This window comes from Psittacula echo (assembly GCF_963264785.1).
Source record: "Psittacula echo genome assembly, chromosome: 22".
In the NCBI taxonomy this organism is placed as follows: domain Eukaryota; kingdom Metazoa; phylum Chordata; class Aves; order Psittaciformes; family Psittacidae; genus Psittacula; species Psittacula echo.
In genome coordinates this window covers 3491292-3507550 of record NC_137758.1, presented here as the reverse complement: position 1 = coordinate 3507550, position 16259 = coordinate 3491292, and positions in this window count along the sequence as shown.

Below are 16259 nucleotides of genomic sequence, written 5' to 3'. Positions count from 1 at the left end.
CCGCACTGATTGCTGCATGAAATAGTGCCTGGGAATAACGCCTGCCGTGGGATAGCAACAGCGGATGCTGGAGCTGCAGAGCGGGGATGCTGAGTTCGACTTTACCAAGGACAAAACTCCGCATCCTGGTCCCCTCTGCCCGTGGCACACACACACACACACACACACACACATTCATGCACCCACATTGGGAGTTTCTGGGTTTATTTTACATTTTCACTCGTAAAGATTTGTGTCCGTGCTGCTCTCGTATCAAAGCCAGCAGTGGCCCCTAGGATAAACATGCGGTCAGAAGACAGAAAACTCCAGGCTAAAACACTGTTCGTTTCACCCATAGCAGCATAAACTGAGAGGCTTTTAAGAAGGGCGAATGGTTTTCAGTAAATCTCTCATATCAGCAGAAACCTTTGAAAGAGTTTGTTTAAAGGCTGTGGAGATAAACAGCCCAGCCAAGTGTTTGTTTAAGATGTATGTACTCTGTGTCGACTGGTAGGCTGGTATTTATATCAAGGGGGGGAAGGAGGGCTGGGATCGCTTTGACCCTTTGCTAGCTCTGGCTGCAGAAACTGGGGTGCTTTGGGAGCCGGGGGGTCCGGGCTGGGTGTCACACAGGGCCCTGGGCTGTAGCGAAGGGTGTATGGTGATGTGTGAGGGTGTTGAGGGCTGCGGCTGTGCAGAGGCGCGCAGGGGTCCTGCCTGGGATCTCTGTGCCAGGCACCGGGGAGATAAATGTCTGCTGAGGGATTCCCTGCCTTGGAGAGCCTGAAGCTAAGCCCCGCGGAGGGAAGGGAGGAAGGAAAGAAGGATGAAGAACCCCGGGAAGCAGATGGGTGAAGCTCAGCACTGCTTGCCCTTGGCCATGGGAGCTCAAAGCCATCGCCTGAGCCTTTGGAAGTGGCCTTTGGGCAGCTTAGCAAAAGGTGACTCAGCACCAGCGGGGTCCAGGCTTCTCCTGTCCCTGCAGGGATCCCGCCGGGAGAGCACAAGCAAAGGGGAGCAGAGACTTCCCTGGACACAAGCTGGTTCTGTCACGTTCCCTCCCAGACCTGGATGTGAATCATCTGGATGGCTTTTCCCCCCTAAACCAAACAAGATATGGATGCTGAGCAGCCTGTCTCTGGGAAGGAGGTGCTGTCACAAGGGACTTGCTCTAGATCTACCCTTGTGTGACAAGCAGCAGAATTTGGCCTGTTTCCTGGGCTGGGAGGATGTGCAGTATCCATCAGCTGGGCACCTGAATAACACTTATAGCATCTCCCCTTGTTCTGAGGGATCCCACAGCACAACCCGGGTACACTCAGTGCTCCTTCTGCCACTCCTAGGACAGATCCTGGGGTAAGGATCAGTGTTCCACACATCTGAAGCCATGGGAAGTGAAGGGAAAATGCTGCTAACAGCTGACTGCCAGGTGGAAATGGAACACGGAGAGCCCAGAGCTCAGCTGGTTTAAATCAGCATCTTCACACCAGTTTATAGGGGCTGAGGTGGTCCCAAGTGTTCTGAGATGCAGCCAATCCTCAGCACGGGCAGCCCTGGGATGAAGGAGGCTCAGTTTGGTGGGTGCTTTCCCAGGACCAGGAGCCTCTCTCCCTGCAGTGGTATTTGCACCCTGCAGGCACTGTGTTGGGGCTGTGGTTTGTACCTCCTCATACGATGGATGAGGTTCACGTGCCTGTCACAGGAGCATTCGATCTGGAAGGTGAGTCTTGACTTGGGTAGCGAGTCTGTGTGTGATGTGTTATAGCCAGGGCAGTGCATGGGCTGCTCTCCTAACCTGCTCTGTGCTGTGTTCAAGCTGGTGGGGCCCCAGCTCTTGCAGGTGGTGTAGAGATTCATGATCAGTGCAAACCCCACAGCTGAGAAAGAGAATTCAACCCCCAGAGAGAAAAGAAACTTTTTAATCAGCAGGAACCGAGGTTTGGAAGGAAAAAATCCTTCAATTGACCGAGGGGCTTGGTTACAGGGAATCAGATGATCCTGTTCTGAGCTTTCAAAGCTGTTGTCGTAGTTTTTAAGTGTTAGGCACTAAGTGTTGTCCAAACAACTCCATTCAAAATGCTTGCCTGTTCCTGGGGATGCTCTCAGCCTGCTCCTGTTCCCCTATTTCTACTCAGAGATTGCTGAAGCTGAGCAGTTCTTGAAATGGTTCAGTTTGGCCAAACCCAGCGGTTTTTGTTGTATTTGCCCTCATTATTCACTGAATTGCCTCCTCAGATCTCAAGTTATTGAGGACCTTGATGTTTGCTATGGAAATCCAGGGCTGTGCTGATGGCTTCTTTTTCGTCTTGTTATGAAAAATGTTGTGGCCTCCCTTGGTCACGTATTGCCAAACCCTCATACAGTTTTCCCTAACCGAGAACTGGAAGTGAAGCCCCTTTCTGCTCCTCTTGTGCTGAGAATATGGAGAGCAATTGATCCCTGTCCTCATCACAGCAACCTTTTATGCCGCCGGGCTGTTATCTCCTGCCCTCCTTGGCCTTCTCCAGACCAGACTAAACAGACTCAGCTCCTCTGCTCTCTCCTCATGGGTTGTGTTTTCCAAACCTCTTATTGCTGATTCTCTGCTTGCCTTTGAACTCCCCCCTGCTGCATCCCACATGGGCAACTCCTGAGCTTGTGATCAGGCATCAATCTCACTGTTCCATCCCTGCCTCGCCAGCCTTTTGCAGTTCTAGTTCAGCTTCTTGCTTCTCATTCCCTGCGCCTTTGCCCTCATGTGTTCATTAGGTTGTTCCTTCCTTTTACTGCAATGGTTCTGAACACCCACCCTGTCCCCCCCTCCAGTGTGCTCCTGCATGCACTGAACTTGCCACCAACACTGGGGGCAGCCCCTCCTGCCCCAGCCTTGAAGAAGTCCTTTCAGTGTGGTAGCAGGATGCTGATAACTCCTGGTGTGGTTTCCCACCCAGCTCTGCCTCTGCAGGATGATGACTTCATCTCCAGACCATGTTACCTTTGTTTGCCTACGAGGCTGCACCGGAGCCTTCCTGCTCTCCCATCCCCACTGCCTCGGAGCAGCCCTCCAAACAAACCCATGTCCTCCCCATTCCCTCTTAGCTCCTTACAAACTGATTCCTTAGTATTCCAGTTGGGTATTTTTCTGAGTATCAATTTATTCTGACTAATTCCCCCCCCCCCCCCCCCCCCATCATAGACAGTGTGATTGTTTCTCCCAGTTCTCTGGGAATTCACCATCCGAGTCCCTATTGATGCAAATCAATGAATCAGAGATGGCTTTAGTTCCTCCTTACATAGGACAGGGAACCACAGAGTTTCCTCTAAGCCCGTCCCCACTTGGAGTGGTGGCAGCATCTGAGGGGCAGTTTGTGACTCCTCTGGTGTGAAGAGCCACCAGGTCAGATACTGGGGTGATGGCAGTGGGGAGGCCAGGGCTTGTCCTGGCTCTGGTCCATGGTGATGCTTGCAGCAGATCTCTTTGTGAGACTGTCTCACTCAGGCTCTTTCTGTGCCCATCACCTCTCCTTGTATCATGGAAGCAAATCCTGAGAAACCCCTTCCTTCACTTGGTGGGGATTTGGAGTTTCTCGGTTCTTTTCCAGCCCGTAAATGCTCATTCCCCTCCCTGGCTTGGTTCTCCTCCACCCTCTTCTAATGTGTGTGCAAAGGAAAGCCCTGTGTGAGATACTGACTTCAAACCCAGAAGCCAATACTTTTCTTTTCAAACCTCAGCATTTCATCCTTCCTGTAAGGAGGAAGGAAGCCCCTTTTGTTGAGTACACAGCCTGTAATTTCCCTGTCAGATCCCAGCAGCGGGTCAGTGTTGTGACTGACTGACTGAGGATCGCTCCCTTAAGGGTAATTACACTAAATTCCCTTTTGAAGGACAGCTTTCCCTAGATATGATACAAGGAACCCGCTTTTTTCCATTCACTTAAATTCATGAATTCAGTGGCTGTCACCAAGCACGCAGCAGCCGGGGACTTGTGCCCCTTCCAGCTCCAAGGCGAAGCCTGAGGCGGTGGTGATGGGCACACGCAGCAGATCCCCCAATGCATCACCCCTGGAGGAGCTGAGCTGGGACGAACTTGGATGGGAGCTCCCTGCGGATCCGGAGGATGGAGGAGGCATGCAGATGGATCCGGGATTTCTCTGCCCAGCTCCACACATGATGGTGCTCTTCCTCCCTTCCCTCCACCTGGGTGGCATCACAAGGCTTCATCCATTACTGTCTGGCATCTCGATTGCTCCTGTGGGCTCACCCACCATGTGTCCAGGAGTCACTCATCAACAACAAACAGTTAAAAGGAAGAAAATAGGCTGGAAATATCAATGCACTTTGGTAACAATAAACCCTGCTTTTAATTTATGCTAATATGTAGGGTTGTGGTGACAGTAAGAACAAAATTACAGAGTGGCTTTCTAGCTGGTAATTATCCCTCCATTTTCGTTGCTCGGGAAGATGGACACACAATTATGCTCTCTTGCTGTATATTAATACGGATTCTTGACATCTTCAGCAGACCTGGAGCTGTCATCGGGCTTTTTGTCTACTTTAATTGAAAATTAATGGTTACTGTGTTACCAGGGAAACGGTGGCAATGGACGCCAATAGCGCTCACATATCAAACAGGCACTGGTGGCATTGTCTGTCCGGGTTGACCTTGAAAGTTAAAAGAAAAACTTAAATTAAAAAATAAAAAAGGTGAGAGGGGTAGAAAAGAAGGGAAAAAAAAAAAAACAAAACCTTGGAAAAAAGAGGGTTGGATGCTGGAAATCGAGGGGAGGGGGGAAAGGGAAAGAGGGATGTGAAGGGGAAACTTGGTGCTGTTTGTATCTCGCCAGGGGTTAAAAGGGGGCTTGGAAATGAGGGAGTCGAGGTGGCAAAGTGAAGGGTGTTGGAGTGCCTAACCCATGCGGGGTCTCATGAGCAGCTCCGGGCTCTGGCCTTGAGTCGCTGTGCAAGTGAGTGGTGTGTGCTGGGCAGGTGAGGAGCCCGAGGATAGGCTGCACAGGGGGATGCTAATGGTCTCTGTGGAGATAAGAGAGCAAGGGGGAGAGAAAAGGCAGGAAAGAGGGAAAGAAAAGGGCTGAAAGAAAGAGTCCAGGTTCGCTCTGATGGGATGGCAGCAGACCCACGGGTTAAAGCACCCCCGTGGTGCTCTGGAGAGTGTTTGGTGCCTCGGTACAAGAGATCCTGCAGCCCCACAGAGATAAGAGCTGGGGGCACACAGAGGGGCTCTGCTCCCTCTGCATCAGGAGCTGTGGGACTTGCTCCTCTTGGAAATGCAGTTTTGGGTAGGCTTTGCTTTCCCTCGCACCAAACTTCTGCTGCCTCATCCCTCCCCAGCTCACCCGAGAGGGATGCAGCAGTGGCTGCCCTTTGAAGGCTGCAGCTGGGCAGGTGGACCCCAGGCAGTGAGGAGCTCCCTGCCAACAGTGGGTCCCACTTTCCTGTACCCAAATGAGCTGCACAATTGGCCTGGCTGTTCCTCCTTGCTCTCCTTGAGGTTCCCATGGGCCTGCTTTTAGGAGCATGGGGAAAGGCAGCTGCTCCGCTTTCCCGTGCACAATAAGATGCCACCTTAGAGGAATGGGGTTTGGTAAGAAAGTTATCACCACCCCGGGTGTGCCTGCCCCTGCCTGGAAGGAGGGCAGAGGTGTCCGGTCAAGAAGAGCTGTGGAGAATGGAAGTGGGAATGATCTGATCAGGAACTGAAACAGTGACATTTCAGAGCTCCCTGTGGAAAAGGTGCCCATGGCTGCTCCTGCTGCTCTACCGCATCCTCCCGTGGGACAGCGTTCGGTCCGGTCCAGCTGCACCAGGGACAGCAGAACATGCTGGCTGCATCCTCGTTCCCCTTGGAGTGTCTCTGGATGCAGCACCGAGGTGAACCCAGCCTCTCCAGGAAGGCGACCGGGACCCTTCTGAAGCTGGAGCCCGTCCTCCTCCCGAGCAAACAAGAAGCCAAACACAGCAGAGGCTCGCCTGAAAGCCAGAGTCTGTTTTCATTTTCCCTGCATCCCTGATCCCAGCCTTAATCCCTGCTCTGAATCCTGTCAGCCCGGCTGTTCTAGCACTGACATTGCTGCAGGCATCTTCTCCGCTGCCTTCCCTCAGATCTGCCTCCTCCTGGGACATCTAAAGAGGACTCTGAGATTTCTGTGTTACTGGATGATTCGCTCCGTGCCCTGCAGCAAAGCGCTGGGGTCCCAGGGGATGATGCAGGCAGAGGGGGACGGGGCTGCGATGCCGATGGTTCGGTGCTGGTGGAGGGCTCCGGCTGTCTCACAGGGGTCAGCCAAAAGCAAGGGGAGGGCAGGACAGGGTGCTGCTGCCTCCTGCTATTGCTGGTGGGGAGATGAAGCTGTCACCCCAGGACAGTTTATACCAATTCCGCTGTCAGGTCGTTACCATAATGATGTGCTGGAGTATTTTGCCCAACTCTCCATCGATCTGAGGCTGTAAATGTCAGTGATAGACACATCACTGGGGCAGGGGCTGCAGGAAGTGGCTATGATGGGGGCTGTCTGCCTTTGCCACCCATGCAGCTGGGCTGGGGTGGGATAACCAAGGGGCAGGTCCCACCAGCTCTATCCTGTTTGTGTGACACCGGGAGCCAGTGCTCCTAGTGATGGTGCTGAGCCCATCTTGCTTTGACCCTCTGGGGTAAGGAAAGGAAAAAGTCTGCAGGCTCAAATCTTCTTGCAGCAACATCATGGGATTGCTGCAGGGTTTGGGGATTTCTGTGCCTCAAAAGCTCCCATGGCACCGAATCCCAGATCCAGACACCTGCGGGTGGCTGGGAAACTGAGGCTGTCCCATGGCTGCAAGTCACAGGCTCCCCATTCAGGCAGGTTTCCTCTATAAGAAGCAGCCAGGCTGAGCTGTGTGATTCCCAGCAGGTGTTCTGCTTGGATCGGGGAGGGATGATGGTTTCTCATATTCATCCTCAAGTTCTGTGGCCCCTTCCCCATCAGCTCCTATGGGAAGCAGTGAAGAAGAGCTGACACTGGCAGCCCCTGGTGCTCCTGATGCTGTAAACCCTCCAGGTTACCCCAAACTCAACCCTTAGTGTAAGAAACAGAGCAGTGGCTTTAGCACCTTCAAGCTGCCAAAAGGGCAAGGCTCAGACACGGGGTCCTGGAAGGGGTGTGCACCAGTGCCTAGGGGGGGGTCTGTCCCCTGACAAACCCCGCTGGACAATGGGACACCCCGACACTGGCACCTCTCCCCATGCTTTAATCGCCGCTGCTGCACGTGTCTGAGCGAGCCTAAGTGCAGCAGCATGAAGGTTTTACTGTGGTTTACGTGGGCTCTTGCAATATGGGCCGTGGGTGTGGGGTGTTTTATTCTCTATGTAGGGACTTTAATAGGGCATGTTTGGATTTTATGAGCCTGCGTACATGGGGTTTATGGCAGGAAAGGTGGGCATTTTAATGAACTGCTCAAGACACAGGAACAAGAATGGAAAGATGTTTTCAATGGCCCCTTAATAAATAACAAAGGACCCCTCCATTTAAATGGTGTAAGCAATAAAAAATGTGTGTGTATTGTCGAACATACATAGTTCCTGTGACGTTTAAAATCCATTATTAACTTCAACTCTTTGTGTCCACTCCCCAGACAAGAATCCTTTTGCCTTTGGGCTTGCCAACGCAGGGTGCTGGAGGCTCTGAGGTCCAGGGCAGGACAGATGAGTGTGAGGCTTGGTGCGTATGGAGGGGCTGCTGCTGCTCACCATGCTCTTTGGAGCATCCCAGCAGTGTGGAGTGGCTGGAGAGGGCCATAGTTGGGTACCAGCAAGTCCTGGGATGATGTTCAGAGGGAAAAACTGTCTGTCTGGGACCATGAAGGCATTTTCTCCCCTGAAAAATGCCCTGTGCCTGTCCCTTCCCATGGCAGTGTGGTGGGTGAGGGCAGAGCATCCTGTGATGTGGGCACGCTGTGAGCAGTGGGGCTGGTGCCAAGGTGCTGAGCCAGTCCCATGCCAGCTCCAGGGGCAGTCTTTTGGCTGATGCTCTCCTGCTTCTTGAGCAGATGAACATCAAGTGGGCTCGGAGCGCACCGCATCCTGCGGGACCCCGGGGTTGGGGGGGGCTGGATTCCTGCAAGAGCCTGAAAATATCCTTCTTTTCTGAAATGTTTGGACAGCAGGACTTGGCCGATTTACCTCATAACATCTCCCGCTGGCCTAAAGCCGAGGGCATTAGCAAAACTGTGAGCCAGATAAATGGTTCTAGCGCTTTTTTCTCCTCTGTATCTGCTGTTACAATAAAAAAGGGCCTTTTCCAACCAAGTGCCTCCCGTTAACCCTGGCGGTGCCGGGCCGGTGCAGGAGCACAGGGAGGGAATGGGGATGTGAATGAGCCAGGGCTGGGTGTTTGCATAGCCTGGAGTGGGAAAAGCCACGGAAAAGCTTTATGCTTCCTGGCATGGAAGCCTGTGTGGGTAGACATGGTACCTGGAGGAGCTGGTTTGATGTGCCCATGCCATTGTGTTAGGTGCAGCTCCCGGCTGAGGGGTATCTCCTTCCAGATGCCATCTAGGTGCTCTGCACCAGGGTTCAACCTGAAGCAAAGAGGGTTTGGGGTTAGTCCCCTCCTGGCTGCTGTGGGGGTGACGCAGAGGAGGAGGTGGCATGTTCTATATTGACCAAGAGAGCAAGAGCTGCTGGGGGAAGCATCAGCATCAACTCTGCAGGGCACAAACGCCCTCTGCACTTTGAGGTGTAATAGGGTACATTGGAACCACCAGTGCTGCACAGCAAAGAGTCGGTTTGCAGAGGCAAAGGGGCTTTAATATCAAATAACCCCAATTAACCTGCAACAAATTCCCAGCCCTTATTTTGTGATGCTTGAGGGGAGAGAGGAGCAGGACCCTGAGGCCCATTTGAGCTGCTTGTGGAAGCTGTGAAGTTGCTGGGTCAGGAAGAGAGTGGGGTCCACCTTCCCCCTGGTCTCCAGCTCAAACCCTGCCGTGAGAGCTCGCTATGACCTGAAGCAAGGAGATACTGATTTTACTAAGTTAAACTGCTTTAGAAAGGACAAATCCATCAAGACTGCAAGCGTTCAGGCACTCAGAATCCGGTTCCGGCTTGGAGCTGGGGTGGTTTTGCTGGGACATGGTGGCTCTGAGCTGGGTAATAACTGGTGTTCTGGTATTTGGGCTCTTACACCCATCCAAACACCTCTGCAGCTACGCTCCGGTACCTGATTTGGCCTCTGGGAACGATGCCACAGTTAACTGCCAGTTTCCTCAGTGTAGGGATCAGGCTCTGGAGCAAGCCCAAATGCCGGATCGGGATGAGCCGAGCTCCCGGCACACCCAGTTTGGACCGGGCGAGGTGCGCACCTCCCCGAACGTTGGTGACCTCATGCCGCAGACATGGATGAGGTCACTGGGATAATTGCTCTCCCAAAACGATGTATCTTGCGGGAAGAGGATGTTATGAAGCCGGAGAACTTGCTAGGGCAAAAAAACACATCGGGCGCCCCTGGCCGAGAGCGCTCCGAGGGGAAACTCACGGCAGAGCGTGCCAGGACCTCCGAACAATAGGCTGCGGGCTCCGGGAGCATGGCAGGAGAAGAGACGCCGGCAGCTGAATGCGGCGCTGGGGGAAGCCAGGGGATAATTGCAGGAGGAGGAAGATGTGCGGTACCTGGCGGGGAGGGAGAGGGGCCTTGCAGGGACCTGCCCTCCCCAGGGCTCGCACAGCGGGCGGGCAGAGCAGGGCAAACACCCCCAGCACTCCCCATCCCGGCTGCGCTGGGTTCTTCCTTGGGGAAAGAGCCACACGCATCCCAGATCTAATTCTCCCCCAGGGAAAACCCCACTTCTGCCCCTCGGAGCACTGCAGGCACCGGGGGGTGTGCGGGATGCGCAGCTCTGCCATGGTGGGTTCACTCGGCAGCGTGCTGTGCCTCAGTTTCCCTTCCTGTGAATCTGCAGGAGCGATGCTCTGCCACCCCTGCACAGCACTCACAGAGCCTTGCTTGCAAAGACGAACTGGGTATTGCTCATCCCACCCTTCCTTCCCTTGCCAAGGAAAGCTCCAATGTCTTTTATCCTCCTGGATAAAATCACTGCAGCCTGAAGGACGTGGGCTCAGCTCGCAGACCCCACTCAGGATGTTCCTTTTTGCTGGTTCTTCTCCCTGTAGCTCTATGACAGGTATCCGAAAAGAAGCTGAGACCAGTCCTGCTAAACCTTCCCAGTTGCTGGGACAAGGCAGACTTTAAGGAGACTGAATGTGAGTGAGTTTCTCAGGGAAACAACCAGAAATACTGCACCAGGAAAAGAAATAATAATAAAAAGAAAAGTTGGGGGGGAAAAATACCCATTCAATGGAAAAACTCAACTCTTCCCTGAATAAAGCCGACAAAAATGCTGCCGTAGTGAGCTGTGACATATGGTTACACAAATAGAAACCACAGAGGGGAAAATCATGTTTTCTCTTTCATTATTTATCACTCTCTAACTGTCTCCAGCTGGGTGAGTAAACAGCCTCATTGGGCTGTAATGAGAACAGCCTGCTGCTGCCACTGTGCTCGGGGCTGCCGACAGGCACCCGCTGCCCCTGCACCACCAGCAGCGGCTGCGGGGGGACATGGGGACACCCCAGCACCCGCGCGTGCTTAACCAGGCACAGGCCGGGAGTTCAATTCATGGGGCTGCTCCCGGTTATTGTTCAAGGGGAATTATGTGCCCAATTTCCCCCCTGAGCCGCGTTGCAAATTGACTCCTAAGTGTCCCGTGAAATGGCTGCATAATTTGCACATTTGAGAAGCGGCTGCAGGAACGGGCTGAGCTGGGGCTTGGCTTGGCTTGGCTTTGCTTCCTTCGCCTCGCTTAGGTTCGAGCTGGTTTATTTGCCCACCCTGCGGCTCTCATAGGGTTTAATCGCGGGGTCTGTGGGCTCTGAGCACATCTGCCCTCCTGTCCCATCTCCAGCGGCTCTGAAAGGTCAAGTCCTGCAGCTCTCACCTTCCTGAGGACTGGATCCGAGGCAATGGTCCCTTCCCAGCCCCGTTCCCAGGAGCCCCAGCACGGAGCCTCTGCGGATCCCGGCAGCTGGCCCCCGTCTCCCAGATCCCACTGCATTTTCCCGTTTGCTTTGCTGGGGTGAAGGGATCAGACTCTAAGATTCAGATCCCCCCTGATTAGGGCAGGCTTTGGATTAGGCTCTGAATTAGGTCAGGGTGTGCAATGCTTCAGCCTCCTGAGTGCTTTTGTCTGCATCTTTCCCTGGGCATGGCTCAACTTGAGCCTCCCTGGCTTGTGAACATGGATCAAAGGGCAAGTGCCATTGGGCACAATGGCCATGGCCCAGCTCCCAGCAGCCACTCTCCCTGCACCCAGCACCCAGCACAGCACCCTCGGGAAAGCTCAGTCATCACCAGCCCCATGTAGCACCGAGGCGCTGCGTCCATCTGAGCCTTTTGGGAGAGAAAGGTCTTTGCTAAGAAAGTCCTTGAGCATCAACGAGCTATTTCCCATGAAGATTAACCCATTTCTGAAGTCTGGAGCAGCCGTCCCATCCCCTCCGTGCCCGAGTCCTTCCAACAGATGAAAAACTATTAGTAAACGGAAGGGGTTTTAATACAAACTGACCCAATTTTGAGTGCCACTTCTCCCACCTCAGGAATAGTCTGTGCCAGAGTTGCAGCGAAATTAGGTCATCGCTGAACAAAGGTCATGAAAGAACATGAAAAGCTTTTCAATGGGAAACCCCAGGTTTTATGGCTTTTGTTCCATGGAAATCCCCTCCCAAATAAAGTTGCAAATAGAGTGACCAAAATGGCACAAAACACATCCCTGCGTCCTCCCGCTATGCCCAGCTGGGTACTGTCAAAAAGTCCAGCTTGGCCCAGCTGCAGATTCCACCCCCCTGTGAATGTGCACCTCTTGCAATGGATTTGGGGAAGAAAAATCAAAGCTCTAGTGAGAAGCTGGTGGGGTTTCCTACTAAATCCCTGCATCCTTCACACCCGAGCACTGCTGCCCTCCTGCAGAATGAGCGTTTGGGAGCTGCGGGCAGGGAGGGCTCAGCGGTGCCTCTGATTCAGGAGCATGCACTCCCATCCCCTTGACTTAACCCTGGCTGAATCAAAGCTCTTACAGTAAATACTCACTTGGCTTTCACAATCGCCGTCGGATGATCTAATCCTGCCCATTTCCCAGGGAAGGGATAGCAGAGGCAACTCCTTTCTGCAGAAAACCAGTGCAGATGAGAGTCAGATTTGGAACCCCTGGGACTCTTTCACAAATAAGTGAATCAAAGCTCATCCAGTTTCAAACCCCACTGCCATGGGCAGGGACACCTTCCACTAGACCAGGTTGCTCCAAGCCCCATCCAACCTGGCCTAGAAGGCTGGGAAGATTGGTAAAGTTGGAAATGGGGAAGTTTTGGGAAGGGGCTGGAGACAAAGGAAGCTGATCCTGCACCAGATGCAGCTCTGGTCCATTGTTCGGCTTCATTTTAAGGGCTCCTCTGTGTGTAAACACACACTTACAGATGTATCTTCAAATGCACAACTCAGTGCATATTTTCCCCTCGTTCTTCAAGAGAAGTTTGGTCTCAGTTGAATCTGGTTTGGGCGGTTGCTCAAGGTGCTGGTGGTGACTTCCCCATCTGGTCCTGCAGGACCAGCTCGCTCCTGCCGCTGCCCATCCCTGGTCCCGGATTCAGAGCCCTGCTGCATCCCATCCCCATCGGGCACCTGAGCAGGGGCTGGGACCTGGCCTGAGAGTGCTGCAAGCACAGGCGCAGGATGCACAAGGGGTGCCCTGAGCTCAGGGGAGCTGCTCCGTGGCCCTGGCCCAGATCCTGGCTGGCATCAGCCAAACGGGAGCGAGGAGGTGGAGGAGCCCTGGGTGAGGGACGCAAACTCCAGCCCCATACAAAGCACTTTTGTGCTCCCTCCAGCTTCTTGCCGCCCACTTTGGGGGCTGCTTCCCTCATCCTCCATGTCCTGTCCTGCTGCTGGAGCATCAAACAGGCAGACCCTGACCCCCAGAGCCTCCCTCCAAACCCATGTTTCCACCCAAGTGCATTGCAACCCCAGCACCGGCTGCTTCACCACCTTTCCCTCTCCTCCTCCCAGAGCACCATTAGCATCTTCCCCATGTCCATTTTAATGGATTGTCATCACCCGAAGTAATCACCAGTCGGCAAAACTTAATTTTACAAAAGGACAAAAAGAGGCTTCACTCTAATTGATGGAAAATTGGTCATTTCTTGTCAGGTTATTGTTCATTTCCCACCTGCTAATGACTGCTCCCACCAGCCATGCCAGCCCAGAAGCATCACAGAGAGCATCCCGGTGAGCACCCCAGTGAGCAGCCCCTTGCCCTGAGTGGAGCCTTTATGAAACTGGGATGAAGAGGGATATTTTCTTTAATAAACAGACCTGCCCCACACTGTCCCAACCACTGCTGTTCAGGGATCACATCCCAGCAGTGCCCAGGGCCCATGGCCTCGTCCCTTCCTGCTGGGCATCGTCTCAACGTGCCCATGGACCGCGGAGAGCTGCATCCCTGCTTTGGCAGCCCCCGGGCTTGGTCTACACAGGCTATTACGGTAATTTGATAAGCCAGTTCCTCGTGATATGAATCTTTGCCTTCGTTAAAGAGAGGAGAAAAAAACTCCATTGCATTTTGATGGCTCACAGGGACAGTTCATTAAGCAATCAACTCTTTTAATGAAATATTTCTTTGTTAAAATATTCATTGATCTGCCGCGGGTTTGCATGGAGGAGGGGAAGGGCCGTGTCCCAAATGCTTTTCTCTTGAGCCTTTCCCAGCACTGGCTTGCACCTGACATTGCCAACACGGTGAGTCCCACAGCAGGCACCTTCGGGGAGCCCAGGCGAGCCCCAGCCTGAAACCAGGAGCTGGGGCTTCCTGGATGGTTCTCCCTGCCTTTATCACACTGTGATGCCTAACGAGGGCTGAGGTTGTGTGTACCAGGACTGGATCTTTGGAGGAAGCAGCGGGTGATGCCGGTTCCGCTCTGGTCCAGCTCAGGCAGAGCCATTGGTGCCATGCAGGGACATCTGTGAGACATGGGGAGAAGCTGGAACAAGAATGAGTGGAAATGGGCAGTGTGAAAAGGGGAGTCCCAAAGGGATGCTCTGGCCCCAGTGTAAGAGCAAGGAGGAGGGAGCTCAGAGAGCTGGGATGGAGCGAGCATTGGCAGGAGGAGTAACAGAGGAGGGGAACGAAAATCTATCAAAGAGTGGGAAACGAACAACTGCAGACAAAGCACGGAATGTGGCCTCCCCCCTCCTTCTTCAAACCTTACACCGTGAGTAATCCCCACCCTCGGCACCCTGACGACTCACACAAGTAGTCACCACGTGCGGGTAAGCATCTCCCTGAGGAAACAGCGCAGACAAGCACCGTGCGGTGAGCGCAGCCGTCCCGCTCCGGATGAGTAACGGCCTTTGAAAGGCAGATAAAGGGGGAAAAAAGAAAGGAGGGGAAAGAAAAGAGAGAAAAACACCGAACCACAGCACATGCCAGTGGGGAGAGAGAAGCCAAATGTGCTGTCTCCGTGTGTCGGTGTGCTGGTAGCACGCAGAGCAGGAGGCACAGCTCCATCGGGGATGCCCTGCAGCCCCTCTGCTCGCAGGCTCCTTCCTCTCCTGCGCTAAGGCTTTGCAGACACGGAGGAAAATTGGTCACTGTCTGGAGACCCCCTGCACCACATCCTCTGCTCCGTGTGTGGAAGCAGCACACCCAGGCACTGCGGAGTCCTCTCTCATTTCCCTATCACCTCCAGCTCAATAACACCCAGCTGAGCCCTGCCTGCCGGAGCCTCCTCTGTGTCTGCAAGCAGGGGAAACTGAGGCACGGCACAACCACAACCCAGACGGGCTGCAAAGCCCCTGCTGGGCTCTGAGGCTGTGCGAGGGCTGCTGCACCCCCACAATGTTTTCCCCCTTGTCCCCTCTCTGTGCGCAGCCGGGGGTGCCAGGGTCCCCCCATCCCGGTGGCTGCTCCGTGAAGGGTCTGTGGCTGAGGGCAGTGGGGACCCTCTGGCCAGGGCAGGGGAGTGATGCCAGACCCCGGGCAGACGCCGCCTGTCGCTTTAAAAGGGAGCCAGGAGCCTCTCATCACTTACAGTAACTCGGTGCATCATTTCTTCGCCTTACGCAAGAGGCGAGCAGGGTCCAAGAGCTCGGCGTGGCCCCGCCAGCACGTCCGGGCAACGCCGGATTCCTCCGGGCGCCGGCCAGCGCGCTTGGCCCCGACAGCATCATCCCGCGGGGCCCTGGGGGTCTCCTTGGGATGAACCCCGGAACAGCCCCGGGTGGTTCAGGCACTGTGTGGAAGCGCCCGGTGTCATCTGGGTGGAAAAGCAGCTTTTTGTCTGCTGTTGTTAAAATGTGCACCTTGGAAGGGACAGGAATTTCGGGCTTTGCTGCGTTAAGGCACAGTTCCCTCCCCAAAACACTGCTCCAGAACGGAAAAAGTAACTTTCTTCCCTTGTTCTCCCTATTTTCCCATTCCTAACTTTCTTCTTTCCCTATATTTTTCTCTTTATTTTGCCTTGAAGGAAGGAGGGAGAGACCCGAGGTGAGGCAGGAAGCAGAGTTCAGGGGACACGTTTGCATCCTCAGATGCAGACCTTTCAAAGGAGCATCTTCAGAGAAGTCAGCTTTTCTTTTTGAAGTTACTCTTCCCATAGAAGAGAAAACACAAACCAAATGGATGCTTTCCAGAAATGGCCGATCCCTAACCTGTGGCAAACAGGATTTGGATCCAGCTTGGAGAGGAGGCTCCTGGGAGGATGAGGATGCTCCCAGGCCGGAGCTGCTTTGCCTTGTGTGGGATTTAGGACAAACCCAAACTGATCTTCTCCAGAGAAGATTTCAGCTTCTGTCACCCTGAGGGCAAACTGAGGCTGTTCCCATTCCGGGCAACACTGGGATAAAATCCATGGTTGAAAATCTACACTTTTTAAAGGGTTTTGATATTCCAGATAGAAGAGCAGAAACTTTGCTGGGAAAACCGATTTCCCCCAGATAAGAGTGTGGGGATCAATCACAGAGGCAGGAAAGCGAGGATGAGCTTGGAAGAGGTGGAACGTACGGTTTTCCCAAAAGAGCCACACGTTTGGGATCCATCACTCCTGGTCCTCGTGCCACGTGTCTCAGGGCTTTATAACCAGACATTATGCAAAAGGTTTAATCCAAGGGCTATAAATCCTCCTGCCTCTGTTATACCCTTCTGGAGGTGATACATGTCCAGAGCTTTGCCTGGTGCAGAACAAAAGGAAGTTTTTTCCTTCCTT